We start from the raw sequence: 17,964 nt of genomic DNA, 5'->3' as shown, positions 1-17,964 counted from the left end.
TTCCAGGCATACATGAAATATTCTGTCACTTGTGTTACTTTTGGGTAGAATTTTCTTATATCTGTTGAAGTTAGCGTTATGGAGTGATGAAGTACAACAAAAAGTAACGTCAAGGAGAATTTATAATAACACGTTTTTGCCAATGGAAACAAATAAATTCATATATGGGTCCTTTTCTAAGGGTGAACTGTTGCAACTTTGCATTAAAAAAAGAAAATCGTGGTAAATTGGCCTCGCCTTTTGGACGTAAAGAACCGAAGAGTCGGTCGGTATTAGCAATGATAAAGTCAGCATGAGATTTCCGTGACTGATTCAGACTTCCATTTCCCCATCCTGGAAGCCATTACCAGGTAGATCACTTTCTTGATAATCCTGCGAGAGAGATTGCGTGTGAGTGTGCGATAAAGGGAGAAAATTGAAACTGCGAAACGTTATGAGCAGTAATTAATGTGACAGACTGCAGCATCCAGCTTTTGATGTGAATCGTATGTTGTCAAGTTGCCCAGCCCCTTTCTCTTCCATTTATCCGTAGCACCTGAGTTGTGCGTTTTCAAAATTTCCACTTCTTGTTTCAGCTCTTGTCAATCCCACTCACATTAACTTTTTGTTTATACCTACTTATATAGATTTCTTTCGTCTGAATTGATCGCATGCTATGTTGTTACTCTAGAGACCGAAGTGTTCAACAAATATTTATATGTCTTGTAACTAAAATTTTGCTCTCTAAATTTCACGTTAAAAAATTCGTGTTAACTCATCGGTGAAGCTAGACGCCTTAGTAGAGGGAGTCAAGTTTCTCCCGGGCTCCGACCCTCTTAGCTTCCATGCAAAATTAAACATAAAGTGGCCTACAGGACTGATTACCTGCCTATTTCAACTCCTCATTCTTCTTGAAGGCGAGAATCTCGGCCTTAAAATAAGAGGCTCGGCATTTAACCTAATCCGATTCATTCTCTGTTTCTGTATTTAGGAAGTGACATCTGCAGAATCTGTCATTTCTACGATTGCTGTTACTGAAAGTCTTGGTCCTCAAGACCTAAAATTACGTAATCAATCAATTAATGCGTGTATCATTGTAGAATTTTGTTATTTTCAGTGTTGGGATCTAGCCTTCTGGACCCGACTTCTGTAACTACCCCAGCTGGAAATTAATTGTATGGAATCTGTTTTTTTTTCTTTTTTTTCTACTAATCTCAATATTACTGTCATTAACATTATTATGAATACTATTATTTTATACTTCATCAGCAACTGTGTGGATATTGCCGATTTATCATTTTTTATAATGTTATGTCTTTACATATTCGTTGTATGTGGTCTTGAGCTGAAATAAAATCTATTATTATTTTTTTTTCTATCACAGTCCTCCAATTCGATTGGGTGGTATTTATAGCGTGGGGTTCCTGGTTGCATCCTGCCTCCTTAGGAGTCCATCACTTTTCTTACAAAAAAAGTATCACTCATTGATCTCGCAATACCATGGACACCAGAGTTGAAGAGAAAGAGAGGGAAAAAATGGATAAGTATCAAGACCTGAAAATAGAAATAAGAAGGATATGGGATGTGCCAGTGGAAATTGTACCCATAATCACAGGACCACTAGGCACATCCCAAGATCCCTAAAAAGGAATCTGGAAAAACTAGAGGCTGAAGTAGCTCCAGGACTCATGCAGAAGAGTGAAATCTATTATTATTATTATTATTATTATTATTATTATTATTATTATTATTATTATATTAAATCAAGATTAACCTCTGTGAGTGCCTGCGATGAGCTTGCACTGTTTGATATATTCTAATGTAGCCTATAGTTTTTATTAGGTCCCTGATGACAGTGTTGGGACTTTTCCGTTTACCCTCTTGTCAGTCTTTTGTTTATTATCTGTCCGTCTGTCAGCGTCAGACACGCTTATCAAATACTTCCTTAATCCAAGATTTTCGTTCTGGCCTGGTAAAAACCACAGGCCTACATTATTAAGCGCTGATGAAGGGAGATCATCCGTTTGTTCCATCCTTTTTTTCAATTTTTTTTCAAAGATATTGTCAAAAGTTGAAACTAAGGGGGTCCATCCTACAATATGAGTATATTTTTCCTTCTCTTTCTTTGCAAGGATTTTGTCAAAAGTATACTCTACACAGCTCTTACGTTAGCCATAACTTATGGACTAAAAGAGCTGGTGTTCATGATACCAGGGTTAGTGGAAAAAAAAAAATAGCTACCAGTCTGCTGCATTTGCACTCCACAAATTTCTCTATATCTGAGAAAATGATCACGGAAGTTTTCTGCCTGTGTGCAAGAAATACAGCTGTCTCTTCAGTGCCTTAAACAATGATGCAGTAAGATCATACCATTGGGTTTTTGTGCACGGAGCTGAGGATATATTCATATGTACAGGCTTGTTCTTGTCCCTCATCTAGACCATTTAATATACTGAATTGCTTTTCACCATAGATGTTCAAGTAAAGGATTCCTATTTGTACCTGCTGAAAGGAGAATGACTCACAACCAGTCAACTGACAGACATTATCCCTTCTTTCCAGATATCCTGGAGAGCTGTTTGATTCATTTTCAACCGTTATGTCAGGAGTGCTGAAGTAGCTAACCTTCACCCACGTTTCATTATTAACATGTGATTGGTTCTACTTGTTATGTGGATCATTTCACTGAAAATTATTTTCACCTCTCATTAAATTGTGTCCTCAAAGTTTTATCTTACAATTCCGTGGATTGCACTAGTTAGAAAGTTTTGGAATGTGGGAGTTTGTTTTTAAACATGGATTGTAACCCTTCAATTATATTTTAGCGTTTTAGGCGTTGATACCTTCTCTGGTTGTGACACCACTATCAAGCAAAGTCACCCAGCCAACCAATCTCAATAACTTTATTTTTTTTTTTTTTTAATAATAATTAAATACTGAGATTTTGTCTTTCCAGATACTCCTTCGCGGGGTTGTCCAACATCATTGCCTCTCATCACTTTGGCCTCTGTTTTTGGTAAGTAGTGATATGTGGACTTTGTTGAACGTTTTCTGTTAGTTGAGTTTATTTTAGTTTGTAATATTTTTTAATTGAAAACAGGAAGCGATGCCTTACAGTTGTACATCATTGCCATTGTCCACTCCTTCATCTGCCGAGTTGTATGGCAGTTCCTAGTATGAATATCAGTGTATGAAGTAAACAAGTTGCTCTCGACATGAAAAAAGAGCAAGTTACTATAAAGTCACTAGGGTTAGAGATAGTGTCATGTCTATTCAACAAGCAGTAATTCTTGTTTGGAAAAAATTGTTGTTTACGAGTAACTACCTTTGCAGCATCCATGTTGGTTTCTTCAACATTCCATTAATCGGAGTGCTGTCAGAGAGAACTTGGTCGGTGATGAATAAGGGGTTGTCTTTTTGTATTGTTTTAGAAATACTTATCGTAAGAAAAGAAAGGAAAGGAATCTAAAATTGCCAAGCGCTGGGACCTGTGAATTCATTCAATGCTGATAGGGGAAAAAAGTTGAAGGGTGTAACAGGAGGAAAACCTCCCGGTTGCATTATGAAACAATTGTTAGGAGAGGGTGGAAAGTAAGATGGAAGAAAGATAATATGAATGGAGGTACGGTAAAAGGAATGAAAGGGGTCGCAGCTAGGAGCCGAATGGACACTACAAAGAAGGTAATGTGTACAGTTCACCGTGAAAGGCACACTGACGGGACTGTCCCCCTACGGGGCCTATCCCAAGGAGAAGGCTGTTGTCTGAGTATAGAAATGTCACCAGGAAAAATGTTAAGAGATGTAATTTGGAATAATCTTTGATGTTTTGTAACACGTCCTCTATGTGTAGAGAACTCCTAAAGAACTAAGAGCACACGGTGCAGCCGTCACCCCTTTGGTCATCTCATTATTTGTAATGTGGTTTTGGAGACACTGATATTATTTCTTGTAGTATGGGGATATATAATTTTAAAGGGGTTAAGTGTAAAAAGTCCGAAACATATTTGCCTCTTCCTACAGCCCATGTCAGACGGTCCTCTGTTCCCTCAGGACTAAGTCGCTCACGTGTCAGTTTCTTTAGTCATTGTTTTCTGACTGAAGGTTTTCGTTTCGTAATAATGGTGAAGAGGTAGTTAATTTATACACTTACAGTACATATGAACGTTACATTACTTATTATGGCATTCATATACACTAAGGTGTATATGAATGACAACGAAAACAAGGGTGTAGCTATTGCAAGAATTTAAGAACACTTGGTAATCGTAATACTTCGCATTTTTTCGACTAATATCGATTTGGCGTTTCAGGGGATTTCTCGAAAGGCGACACTTTGTTTCTAGCCTGTTCTTGCTGCTCTGTTAGTTAAACTAAAATTTTTGGTGGTATCGCTCCTCCAACTCCCGTCTGTTTACACTTTGGAAACTAGGGCATCATTATTAACGCAGTCCAAAGCAGCGCTGGAGTCAATACCAATGATACGACTTTATGACCAGAATTTAGGGAACTCTCTTCAACACTGGAAATTGAAAGGGGTGCACCACACTCACCCATACCCTTACTAATACAAACTTTAAGCTAAGGAACAGATGATTATATCTAGCACTGACATCCAGACTTTTTTTCGTAAAGGTTAAAATGAGTCGTGTAATATTGGAGTTCGGAAATTGAAATGATGAATAGATAGATATATATATATATATATATATATATAGATATTATATAATATATTATAATATATATATCTATATATATAATCTATATATATATATATATATATATATATATTGTGACGAAGTGGGGCCTAGAGTATCTGGGTCTGGACACCATTAATACTTGGTGCACGAAGTAGCCAAAGATCTGTGTCTGGACACCATTAATGTTTGTTAACCCAAATTGCCAAGTATCTGGTTATTTCACTTACCACGCATACTTGTTAGCACAAGAGACCCTTTTATTCCTGGGTCTGGGACACCCTTTGTACTTAGGGCACAGTTTGTTCAAGTACCTGGTTATTGCTTACCTCACTACAGCCAGACACCTGACCCTTCATCACAAATACTAAACGACTGAATACTCTAAAGGTAATAGTGATCCCTTATAGAACTGAACAGTCAAGAAAACAATCAGTCTAAGTTCATTAAGATAGATGTGAGGTAATCTTAACCCTCTTACGCCGAAGGGGTATAATAAAAATTGTCTCCCGAATGCCGGGGGTGAGCCCGGAAGCGGAAAAAATATTTTTTTCAAAAAATCACAGCGCGCTTAGTTTTCAAGATTAAGAGTTCATTTTTGGCTCCTTTTTTGTCATTGCCTGAAGTTTAGTATGCAACCATTAGAAATGAAAAAAATATCATTATCATATATAAATAATGTGGCATATGATAATGCAAAAAAAAATTTCATATATAATTGTATTCAAATCGCGCTGTGAGCAAAACCGTTAAAGCTAACGAGTTAATTTTGTTTCGTTGTATTGTACACTAAATTGCGATCATTTTGGTATATAACACATTGTAAAACGATCAAAGCAACACAGAAAATATCACAAAATGATGCATGAATTCGTAACACCCAGAGCTAAAATGTTTTTTTTTTTTAATCAAAAATTCACCATAATTCTAAATATTGTTCTAGAGACTTCCAATTTGTTTCAAAATGAAGACAAATGATTGAATATTACTATACTGTAAGAGTTTTAGCTTACTATTGCAGTTTTCGACCATTTCGGATGAGTTAAAGTTGACCGAATGTCAAAATTTTTATATATTTTATTTATATGCAAATATTTCAAAAATGAAAAAAGCTACATCCTTCAAATATTTTTTGTTGTATTCTACATGAAATTGCGCACATTTTCATATATAAAACTCTATGAAACGCCTAATATGGAAGGGAGCAAATATTAGAATGTGACGTACGCATTTCGGAGATTTGCGGCGGAGAATCGGCGCGCGGAGGGAAGGAAAAAGTTTTTTCAAAAATTCACCATAAATCTAAACATTGTGCTAGAAACTTCCAATTTGTTTCAAAATGAAGACAAATGACTGAATATTACTATAATGTAAGCGTTTTTGCTTACAATTGCGTGTTTTGACCATTTCGGTTGAGTCAAAGTTGAGCGAACATGGTTTTTTTTCTATTTATCGTGATTTATATGCAAATATTTCGAAAATGAAAAAAGCCATACAACCTTCAAATATTTTTTGTTGTATTCTACATAAGATTGCGCACATTTTCATATATAAAACTCTATGAAACATCTAATATGAAAGGGAGCAAATATTAGGAGAATGCAACGTACGCATTTCAGAGATTTGCGGCGAAGAATCGGCGCACAGAGGGAAGGAAAAAGTTTTTTTTTTCAAAAATTCACCATAAATCTAAATATTGTGCTAGAGACTTCGAATTTGTTTCAAAATGAAGATAAATGACTGAATATTACTAGACTGTAAGAGGGTTTGCTTACAATTGCGTTTTTCGACCATTTCGGTTGAGTCAAAGTTGAGCAAACGTAGTTTTTTTCCTATTTATCGGGATTTATATGCAATTATTTCAAAAATGAGAAAAGCTACAACCTTCAAATATTTGTTGTTGTATTCTACATAAAATTGCGCTCATTGTCATATATACAACTCTATGAAACGCCTAATATGAAAGGGAGCAAATATTAGGAGAATGCAACGTACGCATTTCAGAGACTTGCGGCGGAGAATCGGCGCACGGAGGGAAGGAAAAAGTTTTTTCAAAAATTCACCATAAATCTAAATATTGTGCTAGAGACTTCGAATTTGTTTCAAAATGAAGATAAATGACTGAATATTACTAGACTGTAAGAGTTTTTGCTTACAATTGCGTTTTTTGACCATTTTGGTTGAGTCAAATTCGAGCGAACGTAGTTTTTTTTCTATTTATCGTGATTTATATGCCATTATTTCAAAAATGAGAAAAGCTACAACCTTCAAATATTTTTTTGTTGTATTCTACATAAAATTGCGCATATTTTCATATATAGAAACTCTATGAAATGCCTAATATGAAAGGAAGCAAATATTAGGAGAATGCGACGTACGCATTTCGGAGATTTGCGGTGGAAAATTGGTGCGCAGAGGGAAGGAATTTTTTTTTTTTTTTCCAAAAATTCACCATAAATCTCAATATTGTGCTAGAGACTTCGAATTTGTTTCAAAATGAAGATAAAGGACTGAATATTTTTAGACTGTAAGAGATTTTGCTTACAATTGCGTTTTTCGACCATTTTGGTTGAGTCAAAGTCGAGCAAACGTAGTTTTTTTCTATTTATCATGATTTATATGCAGTTATTTCAAAAATGAGAAAAGTTACAACCTTCAAATATTTATTGTTGTATTCTACATAAAATTGCGCACATTTTCATATATAAAACTCTATGAAACGCCTAATATGAAAGGAAGCAAATATTAGAATGCGACGTACGCATTTCGGAGATTTGCGGCGGAGAATCGGCGCGCGGAGGGAAGGAAAAAGTTTTTTCAAAAATTCACCATAAATCTAAATATTGTGCTAGAGACTTCGAATTTGTTTCAAAATGAAGATAAATGACTGAATATTACTAGCTTGTAAGAGATTTTGCTTACAATTGCGTTTTTCGACCATTTCAGTTGAGTCAAAGTCGAGCGAACGTAGTTTTTTTCTATTTATCGGGATTTATATGCAATTATTTCGAAAATGGGAAAAGCTACAACCTTCAAATATTTTTTTTTGTATTCTACATGAAATTGCGCACATTTTCATACATAGAATTCTATGAAACTCCTAATATGAAAGGGAGCAAATATTAGGAGAATGCGACGTACGCATTTTGGAGATTTGCGGCGGAGAATTGGCGCGGGGAGGGAAGGAAAATTTTTTTTTTTTTCAAAAATTCACCATAAATCTAAATATTGTGCTAGAGACTTAGAATTTGTTTCAAAATGAAGATAAATGACTGAATATTACTAGACTTTTATGTATTTTGCTTACCCACCCAATATAGATAAAAATACCAATATATATATATATATATATAGATATATATATATATATATATATTATATATATATATATATATATATCTATATATTCTGGTACTAATATATAAATAAAACGAATGCAGGTGAAACTTTTCTTTTTGCATAAAATGAAATAACATATCATGCATCAATAGATACGGATATATAAAAACTTGTAATAAATATAAAAAATGTAAAATAAATGCAGAATACTCACTCGTTATCCTGACTCTTCGTACTATTCTTGTTTTCTCCCTCCTCCATTGAAGAGTCTTACATTTTTTTCCTCTTGACATGACGAGGTACAGGTGGAGGAGGGAGACGCGCGCCCTTACTGCTGATGGGACACGTGGTCCAGTGCGCCCTCCGCTGTCGGTTGATCAGGCGCGCACCAATAGAAGACCACATTGTGCTACTTGCGGTCACACTCCCCGAACCTGCAAAGAGCTATTTTGCAGGTGCGACAGAAGAACTGGGTCTGTCTCCTTCTGCCATTCATATGGCACACCCGGCACCGTTTCTGCCTGCGCCCTTCTAGGAGCTCCAGTGTGTGATCCCCTGGCTGCAGCCAACACAGGGTCCACTATGCGACGAGAAGTGATGCAGGCGGTGCCAGCAGCAGGGGCGTCGGCAGCAGGGGCGTCGGCAGCAGGGGCGGTGGCAGCAGGAGCGGCGGCAGCAGGTGCAGCGCCGGCAGCAGTAGGACGACCGAAGTTGGCCCTCCTAAGATCTGCCCTTTCCTCTAGGGGCAGATCTGCAGCTCAGGACAGGGGGCCAGTCATGGAAGGCCACTCATCAGGATTAAAGTGGATGAGGGCATTCCTGGCTGTCTCGAGGAACTGTAAGTGGGTCATCCTCCGGAGACCGTGACTGTAATACCCGCAGTACCATTATATAGGCATTTTGGAGGGCCAACTGAAGGATGTATTTGAGGAGCTTCTGGGTCTACCTCCTGGTTCTCCTGGCGAAGGGATATTACTGGATGAGTTGATCAAAGAGATCAACTCCTCCCATGTGCCTATTGTAGTGCCCAATGACGGTAGGCCGCTTGGCACGAAACTCCTCATACACAACTCGTCCCTGTCGACGTGTCTTCTTCCGCTGTACGACCTCCTCTTGGGTGGGTTCATGACTTGTCGTAATCATGGGGACAAGTCGGACCCCCTTCCAACAGATGACGAAGACAGCTCCCTTCCGCCGCCACTCTGTCTCTCCTCTTGCCAGATGTTGCGGATGGCTAGCGAACCTCTTGAGGACATTCGGGGCCCCACGCACCAACCGAAGGGTACCACTGACATGAATACCTGCTACATACAGTTCCTGAGCCAGGAATACCGAGTTATAATAATTATCCATAAACAGGTGGTATCCCTGGTTATGGAAACGATCCACAAGCCTGAAAACAGTGTCACGCATCGTGGAGAAGACCCCGGAATACACTAATAAGTCCACGACGTATCCAGTGTTGGACTCGGTAAAAAAAAAAATTTTTCACTCTATATTTCTTCGGCTTCTTGGGGTTATACACTTTAATGCTTAGACGTCCTTTGTAAGGCATCATCCCCTCATCCGAAGAAAGGTTCTTTCCAGGAACCACAAGAATTTTGCATCGTTCACGAATGTATTCCAACACTGGGCGGACGAAGATGAGGCGATCGGAGTTATTCCGGGGTATGGCCCTTCGGTTGAAGGCATTGAAATATCTGTCCAACGCCACGGGGGCATAATGCCGGGTACATTGGGCGTACTAAAAAAAAAAATTCCGCCTCCAATATTGCCTGACGTCGGCAGCAGGCATCAATCCAAAATAAATGTGGAACCCCACAAAATGCGCCATATCGGTGAGGTTGCAGCCCCGCCAGCGATACGACAATGTCGCGAGGAGTTCATCACGGCAGTACTGAGCGTAGTCCACCGTCTCTGCTACCAGGTACTCCAGCAATTCCTGCGTAAGGAACAGCTGAATGAAGCCTAGAGCAGTGAGAGGGACAGGTACGGTGAGCCCAGGTGTTGCCTAGAATGGGTGCATGTTAGGTGGGGTGAGGTCCTCCGTCCACCCCTCGTCGCTCTCGGACGACCGACCTTCACTTTAGCTGGCGTGACGCTCCAACCTTCTACGTGCCCGTGCCCGCGCCCGCTTAGGCCCTCGCTTTCTGTATCGTCATCGGCGACAAAACTAGACCCTATATCCTCATCCTCCCCCTCCTCAGATTCCCCCTCATAGGCACTAAAACCACTAAATTCGAGCTCACTATCGGGATGTGAGCCTCGAACGGACATTGGGGGCAAATATTCATCATCACTGACATCGGGAGTGATGTCCTCATCACTAGATGACCAACCGCCATCAAAATGAGGACTTGCGACATACTCCCGATCGAGCTCCGATAAGTATGCATCAATGTCCCTTGGTTGGAGGCCTCCCAAATGCCTACGAATGCCCCTAAGGACACCCTGATGCTTCCTAGGGGTTACTAAAGGCACACGAGACACACGTTGTGATCCTAAAGCACTTTCACCCACACGTGGCCGCACAGAACGGCGTTGAGGCGCGAGGTCATCTTGGGTGCTGGGTCCCTCGCCAGCATCCAAGTCCAAAATACGTCTTACACGATCCCTTCCGTGTTCCATATGTCGTTGAGACATCTCTATGAACGTCCTGTAGCACCACAAATATTCAAACTCTCGCACAAGTTCTGCAAAACACGATTGTGGCAAAAGATCGCCCTCCGACGACGCGTCGCTGATGCTGGCTGATGCGAGAAGGAGGCATTTCGCGCATGCGCACTTGGGTCACGCTTCTAAACAAAACAACACTTTGATCCGTGAACTCCCAGCATCCCCCAAGGCGCGTGATTCAAAAGTTTTCGGCTGGTAGGCCTATAAGTATTTTTCCGCGAATTTTAAAAAAAGACTTTTCTATGTCGACGTACGATACGTCCAATTGGCACCCAACAGACAATTTATCTCGACGTATAATACGTCCAATCGGCGTAAGAGGGTTAATTAAAGGGCATCACTCCTGCAATTTCAAATCTAAGTATTTCCCTGATTCTCATTCGTTTGAGGGAAACGGCACAATTATCACTATATTTCTACCTAAACGAAAATAAAATATAATACCGGTGGGGAACCAAAGAAATAAAATGCTCATATAAATTTTAAATATAAAAATTTATTTCTAAATTCAAAATTTATCAGTGAAATTCACAATTTCAGGGAAATTTTCATTACATGAAAACAAAATTTTATACATTCAACTTCCCTGCCAGATATATACTTAGCTATAGACTCCGTCGTCCCCGACAGAATTTCAAATTTCGCGGCACACGCTACCGGTAGGTCAGGTGATCTACCGCCCTGCCCTGGGTGGCAGGACTAGGAACCATTCCCGTTTTCTAATCAGAATTCTTCTGTCGTCCGGACCGTCAACATTGTTGTTGGTTCCTCTCGATTGGTTTTTCTTTTTTCACCGGCAATTGATCTTCTTGATCGACTTTTGGTGACGTATCTGGATTGTTGGATTGGCATACGCTTTTGTGGACTGTTTTGTGGACTTGATTTTGGATTTTTCTTTAAAAATGTCTGACACTGGAATGGTTGTGAGACGTTTTTTTTTTTTTTTTTTCTTTTTTTTTTTTTTTTTTTTTTTTTTTTTTGCGTGAATGTAGGCTGTAAGGTCAGGTTGCCGAAAGCTTCGGTAGACCCTCACACTGTATGCAAGGGTTGCAGGGAGTATGAATGTTCTTTCACTAATACTTGCAAGGAATGTGAGAATTTGAGTGAGAATGAATGGAAGAATCTAACTAATTATTTGAAAAAGTTAGAAAGAGAAAGAGTGAGGAAGGCTTCTTCTAGAAGTTTAAGTAGTTCGAGATCTAATGAACTAATTCCTAGCTTGGGATCTTCCCCAAGGGTAAGTATTGCTACTTCTCCTTCCATTTCAGCCCCTTCTCCTATTGCAGAACCTGTAGATTCAGCGAAAGAACTTGCGGATCTAAAAGCAGCCTTCAAGTTAATGGAAAACAAAATGGCTGCCCTGCAAGGTAAGGCTAGTGATTTTTCAGTGGACAGTGATATGAGTGTCCCCAGTGTAGTGGAGGGGGCATCTGGTCGGCTCCGCAACGCTCCTATTTCTAGACCTCTTCCAAGCTCACATGCCCAGAGGAGAAGGAATGTCGAAAACCGAAAGGAGGTTGTGGAGAATCCCCACCGATCAGGTGTCCTTTCGGCGGTTTCTGTGACACCCCAGACTGCCAGGGATCGCTATTGTAAAAGCGTCCTGCGTGAGTGTTTTTCTTCGTCGGGATCTTCGTCTCCGAGACATGATTGGAGGGATTCAGATCGCTCACGACCACTGAAGAGGAGCTGGAAGGCTCCGACTATTGACTCGAGCCCGGAAAACTTCCCTGAGGAGTCTCCTTCGGGAGTTAAGAAGGCAAGAAGAGCCATTCTGTCAACCAGAGTTAGAAGGAGTCAGGAGGTGGAGGCTATGGACTCCTCCCCTCCTCCTTCCCCTCCTCCCGAAGAGGATAAAGAGGAGGTTACTAAGAGGTTTATGATTGCTATGCAGGAGCAGATTTCGTCTTTTGTAGGAGTGCTTTCAAAGGAGCCTCCTAGAAGGAAAGACTCTTCCCTTCCTATCAAAAGGTCTTTCAGACGTATGGAGGTATCTGCCGCCAGGATCGATGCTCCTACTCGAGGTGAGGCTTCTTGTAAGATCGTGGAGTCAACCTTTACGGAGTGAGCTGATCAGGCGTCTGGCACCGGCCAGGAGTGAGGAGTCACCCAGGAGGCAGGAGCCAAGAGCCAGGAGTGAGGAGTCACCCAGGAGGCAGGAGCCCAAGAGCCAGGAGTGAGGAGTCACCCAGGCAAGGAAGGCCAGCCAGGGGAGCAGGCAGGGAGCAGGAAGGCAGGGAGCCAGGGAGCAAGAGCAGGGAGGCAGAGCAGGAGTCAGGGGCAGGAGTCAGAGGCAGGAGTCAGGGAGCAGGCAGGGTCAGGAGTCAGGAGGCAGGAGTCAGGAGTCAGGAGGCAGGAGTCAGGAGGCAGGAGTCAGGAGCCAGAGCAAGGAGTCAAGGAGCAGGAGTCAGGAGGCAGGAGTCCAGAGTCAGGAGGCAGGAGTTCAGGAGGCAGAGTCGGAGGCAGGAGTCAGGAGCAGGAGGTCAAGAGCCAAGAGCCGGAGGCAGGAGTCGGAGACTCATTTCTGGAATTTATGACTCTTCTCCAAACAGAAGCTCCTCTCCTTCAGATCGTAGGAGGTCTTGGTAAGACTCTTCCTCCAAACGAGAGCTTTCTCCTTCGTCTGATCGAGGTTTGGACGATTTGTCTGATGACGAGCTTCCTGCAAATGAGGGACTCTCAAATTATAAGATCTTAGCCTCCTTGTTACTACAAGAGTTTGGAGACTCTCTTAGTCCGGCGGCTCCTCCTTCTCCTCGTTCTCTCTTTTCGAGCTCGGCTACGGTGAAATCTTCGGCCTTTCTGAAAATGAAACCTGCGATTTTCACTTATATAACTTACCCGGTGGTTACATATAGCTGTCGTCTCCTGACGTCACGGCAGAATTTGAAATTCGCGGTAGCGCTAATGGTTTGACAGGTGATCCCTCTACTCCCGCCCTCTACCGGGTACCGGGAACCATTCCAACCATAAATCAGAAGTTTCCTGCCGTCGGTACCGGTAACACGGTTCCTCTGCTGGTTGGAATTTGGATTTGATCATCTTGGTTTCTCCTATTTAGGGTGATGTAACCTTGAGTTTACTGATCTTTTTGCTAGCGCTATAGTCATTTTGGTTTTGATATTGTTGTCCTTTTTAGGAATTATTTTGAATTCTTCACGATGTCTGACACCGGCTCTGTTCAGTATAGGGTGTGTAGTAGTGGGTGTAAGACTAGACTTCTTAAAGCTTCACTTGATCCTCATTCTACTTGTGTTAGTTGTAGGGGACGTGAATGTTCTTTTGAGAATTCGTGTGAAGAATGTAAGTCTCTAACATCTCAGGAGTGGAAGGCACTGGGAAAGTTTATGAGAAAGTTAGAAAAAGATAGAATCAGAAAGGCTTCACAGAGATCTTCTTCTAAGTTATTGAGTAGCCAGGATATTCCTCTGAATTCTATTAATCCTGTTCCTATTAACCCCGTAGTGGTTGCTCCTGCCCTCGAATCTGTATCTCCCGATCCCGATCCCGTGTCAGTATTACGAGCCGATATGGACTCAAAATTTGTCTCTTTCCTCACCACTATGCAGAAAATGGGTGAGACAGTGCAAGAAGTGGTAGTTAAGTGTGATAAATTACTTAGTGCAAGTGTAGTGGAGGAGGTGGTTGTTCGGCCCATTCGTTCTCCTAGGTCTAGGCCCCTGTCAAACTCCCCAGATCCTGGGAGGAGGCATGCCGAAAACCGAAGGGAGGCGAGCGGGACCTGCTCCCGAGCAGCCGCCCCCTCAAGCAATCCTGTAGCTGTATCCCAGGATGCTGTCGCTCACCATTGGAAAGGTGTTGCGAGGAAGTGTTTTTCGTCAAGTGACTCTAGTTCAGATGTTTCCTCTTATAGAGGTTGGCGTAATAAGACTTCTAGACCGCTGAAAAGGTCGCGCGATGTTTCGCCTGCTGCGGTTCCCAAGAAGGTGGCGGGCTGCCGAACCTTCTTGTAGTTTTTGGGAGGAGCCTGAAGCTTTTTCTCCGGCGGTTTCGATTTATCGCCCTTCTCTCATAGAAGTGGAGAAGCCGAACACGCACACTCCTTCGGAGCCTTCTCCAGAGCCTCCTCAAGCGATAACTCCTGCGGCTCCAGACGTGTTTGTGGATCATCCTTCTACACCTCCCGCGCCTTCTACGTCGGTGGATCTCAACCTTCGGTGTTTGAACAGATGAATGCCAAGTTAGGCAGTATCTTGGAGCTTTTTGGCAAGTCTCTTTCGTCCCCGAATGCGCTGCCCGACCGCCTTACATCTTCCGCAGACTACTGTGCAGTCCTCTTCGCAGGCTCCTTTGCCAGTCGCCTCTTCAGGCTCAGACTCTCCATGTGGACTCCTCTTCAGACGCCACTTCAGGCGCCTGGTCGGACTCCTTTCCTGACTCCGTCTATGGCGCCACGTCAGGCTCTCGCTCGAGCGCCACCTCAGCCGCCAGCTCAGCCGCCAGCTCAGCCGCCAACGCAGCCGCCAGCTCAGCCGCCCGGATACGTCTCAGTACAGGCTCAGACGTCTTCTCCTGCTTTCTCACACCCTCCTCGGACGCATCAGGGTGTGACTTCGCCGAACAGGATTCCTCTTCCGATGGAATGTTCGTCAGTTTCGTCGAAGGAAGCTCGGATTTGGAGAAGAAGGAGAAGGACTTACAGAAAAAGACAAGCATTTGTCGGGGTATGTAACTCCTTTACGATCCTTCGTTGACAACTTTTGGAGATTCTTTTGCGCCTTCCGTTCCAGTTTCTCCTAGTTCGCAGTGGAAAAAGGACAGTAAGCCTGACTCCTCGTCCTCGTTCACGCGTCTCGTCCTCTCGATTTCGGCTAAGAAAGCTATCAAGAAAGTTAACGCTTGGCTTTTGGAGAAGAGGGAAACAGGGCAAAAATGTTTTTTGTCTTCCCCTTCGAGACTTTCGTCAAGGAGCCGTGTCTGGTATGACACTGGAGAAGTTTTTTCCCTGGGTGTGACTGCCTCCGCTCAGGGAGACTTTTCTAGTCTCGTGGACTCTTCCCGCAGAGCAGCCCTTAATACTGCTAAGCATTTTCTTTTTCAAACAAATGAACTGGAGCATCTTTGCAAGAGTGTTTTCCGTGTTTTCGAAGTGTTAGCTTCCTGGATTGGGCCATTGCTTCGCTGGCCAGAAAAGTCAAGTCATTTGGACTTTCGGAGGAGCAGTTGAAGGATTTTGCCTCGGTACTGGATTGTATCGATAAAGGCATCTGTGATGGAGCTTCGGAGCTCGCTGCCATTTTCGCCTCTGGAGTGTTGAAGAAGAGACAGCTTTGGTGCTCCTTCTTGTCGAAAGGGGTTTCATCGAACAGAAGTCTGCCTTGCTCTCTCTCCTTTGGACAAGAAACACCTTTTTCCGCAAGAGATTGTGAGCGAGATCGCTCAATCTTTAACACAGAAAAGCGACCCAGGATCTTTATCACAGTCAGTGAAAGAGCCCAAGGAAGATAGCTCCGGTTTCTTTCTGCTTCTCGGAGTGCTCCCTCCACGGAAGCTCCTAAACCATTTCGAGGGAGAGCTCCCGTTCGATCTTCCTCCAGGTTTCGTGGGAGAGGTAGAGCCTCTTCTAAAACCACTCCCTCTTCCATCAAGAAGTAGGCCCGTAGTCCTCCACACAGCAGTAGGAGCCAGATTACACCTTTTCTGCAGACCTGGTTTCATCTCGGAGCGGATCCTTGGACGGTCCAGGTCCTGAAGGAAGGATACACCATTCCGTTCATCAAGGCACCCCCCTCTCACAGAATTTCCTGTGAATTTGTCAGCCTACTCGGAGAACTCCGAAAAATTTGCTGCCCTCCTATCAAGAAGTTCTCGCCTTACTGGCAAAGAGGGCCATAGAGTTAGTGGACTCTCCGCAGGAACCAGGATTTTACAATCGCCTTTTCCTGGTAAAGAAGGCCACGGGGGGTGGAGACCGGTGTTGGACGTCAGTGCCCTGAACGTCTTTGTCCTGAAGACGAAGTTTTCTATGGAAACGACCCAATCGGTATTAGCAGCTCTTCATCCTGGAGATTGGATGGTTTCCATAGACCTTCGGGACGCTTATTTTCATATTCCGATTCATTCGGAATCGAGAAGATTCCTGAGATTCGTGTTCCAGGGCCGCATTTATCAGTTCAGGGCCCTCTGCTTCGGCCTGTCGACAGCTCCACAAGTGTTCACCAGAGTTCTGTCGTCAGTAGCAAAGTGGCTTCATCTAGACGGGATACGAATATCCATGTATCTAGACGATTGGCTTCTCAGGGGCAAGGTCCAGACAGAAGTGTGTGGAGGACCTACAAAAGACTTTAAGGATGACGGAAAGCTTAGGTTTGTTAGTAAACAAGGAAAAGTCATGTCTCACTCCTTCTCAGGAGATAGTTTATTTAGGAGTGAGAACTGAATTCAGTTCTTTTTCAGGCTTTTCCGTCTCCGCCAAAGGATCGACTCTTGCCTGAACAAAATAGACGAATTTCTCGTCAGACAAACTTGCTCGGCGAATCAGTGGATGAGCCTTTTAGGAACCTTGGCTTCAATAGAGCAATTTGTAAGTCTGGGCAGGCTCAACATGAGACCACTTCAATTTTACTTGAAGCAGAAGTGGCAAAGGAAGAAGTTCCCAGACTCCTTCGTGTTCCCCATCTCGGAAGGAATCAAACAGGACCTACTTTGGTGGAAATCAGAAGGAAGGCTAGAGGGAAGGCTTGTCTCTAAGCCAGTTGAGCCCCAACCTTACGCTTTTGTCAGACGCCATCGGAACAAAGGGTGGGGAGCTACTCTGGGGAGAAAGGAAGTGTCGTGGGACTTTGGCAGATTTCATCAGAGAAGCTGGCACATAAATCTAAAAGAGTTGAAGGCGATTCATTTGGCTCTAATGCACTTCAAGACAGAGGTAAGAGGGAAAGTAGTGCTGGTTCAAGCAGACAACACCACGGCTCTCTCTTACATCAAAAACAGGGGGGGACACACTCGTTCACTCTGTGCGAGGCGGCGAGAGACCTACTCATTTGGGCGAAAGAGAACAAGGTTGTCTTGAGCACAAGATTTATTCAAGGCTCGAAGAATGTAAAGGCGGACATTCTCAGCAGGAGAGGACCAAGTCTCTCCACAGAGTGGACGTTACATCCTCAAATATACAAGAAGCTTTGGGGGATTTGGGGATGTCCTCACTTGGATCTCTTCGCCACAAACAAGACAGCTCGCTACCACTGTATTGCTCCCCAGTTCCAGACGAGGAGGCGTTACAGTGGATGCCATGCTTCTGGACTGGTCAAATCTA

The 17,964-nt window shown here is 42.9% G+C and overlaps 1 protein-coding gene across 1 annotated transcript in view; it reads left to right on the top strand.

Annotated features, from left to right (window-relative positions):
- Positions 1-17,964, top strand: part of LOC135221806 (uncharacterized) — a 938,326-nt gene that overhangs the window by 63,746 nt on the left and 856,616 nt on the right. Inside the window, exon 2 of the mRNA XM_064259684.1 lies at positions 2,936-2,995. The gene's annotated coding sequence lies outside the window, so the exon portion shown is untranslated. The remainder of the gene's footprint in view (positions 1-2,935; positions 2,996-17,964) is intronic.

Source organism: Macrobrachium nipponense, chromosome 3 (assembly GCF_015104395.2).
Source record: "Macrobrachium nipponense isolate FS-2020 chromosome 3, ASM1510439v2, whole genome shotgun sequence".
NCBI lineage: Eukaryota > Metazoa > Arthropoda > Malacostraca > Decapoda > Palaemonidae > Macrobrachium > Macrobrachium nipponense.
Note: the sequence above shows the minus strand (reverse complement) of the source record. Positions and strands in the feature narration are given on the sequence as shown.